The 628-nt window shown below is 34.6% G+C and overlaps 1 pseudogene; it reads right to left on the bottom strand.

Annotated features, from left to right (window-relative positions):
- Nucleotides 1–250: 250 nt before the first annotated feature.
- LOC130037097 (uncharacterized) lies at nt 251–344 on the bottom strand (annotated as a pseudogene).
- Nucleotides 345–628: the final 284 nt, after the last annotated feature.

Here is a 628-nt window from a genome sequence, read left to right as displayed (position 1 = left end):
CGTGTTTCCCAGCCTTTTACCTTTAGCCCATGGGTGCTTTGATTGTTCAGACATGTTTCTTGCAGGAAGCAGAATGTTGGGTTCAGTTTTCTAATTCATCTTCCTATTCTGTGCCTCTGAATTGGCACATTTAGTCCATTGACATTGAGAGAGATTGTTGTTTTGGGGATTTGTGCTCTCTTTATGTAGAATTTTTGTACTTCTGGGGATTGTCTTACCTTAAAGTATACCTGTTAATTCTTCTTGCAACAAAAATATGGAATGCTTTACAAGTTTGCATATCATCTCTGTGCAAGGACCATGCTCATCATTTTATCATTTCAATTTTAGTATATGTGTTAAACTTAGTAGGAGTTAATTTTTCCATATTTTTCTCTTCTTATTACTTTGAGTGTTGTCCTTCCTCACTCCTATGGCAGACAATGATTCCTAATCAAGGAATGTATTTCAAAGCAGCATGCATAAATAGATTTAGAAATTTAATGTCCCAGAAAGAAAAATATGGTTTTTACTATATTATCGTTTACCATACCCTAGGCATCAGTTTTACAAAATAATTCTTTTGGAAGATAGTATATGAGTCTTGTTTAATGCCCTAATGTGTTCTCTGTAATGGTCTCTCCACTTG

Source organism: Sorex fumeus, unplaced genomic scaffold (assembly GCF_029834395.1).
Source record: "Sorex fumeus unplaced genomic scaffold, SorFum_2.1 ptg000070l, whole genome shotgun sequence".
NCBI lineage: Eukaryota > Metazoa > Chordata > Mammalia > Eulipotyphla > Soricidae > Sorex > Sorex fumeus.
The sequence above is the reverse complement of the archived record's forward strand: the minus strand, read 5'-3'. Positions and strand labels throughout refer to the sequence as shown.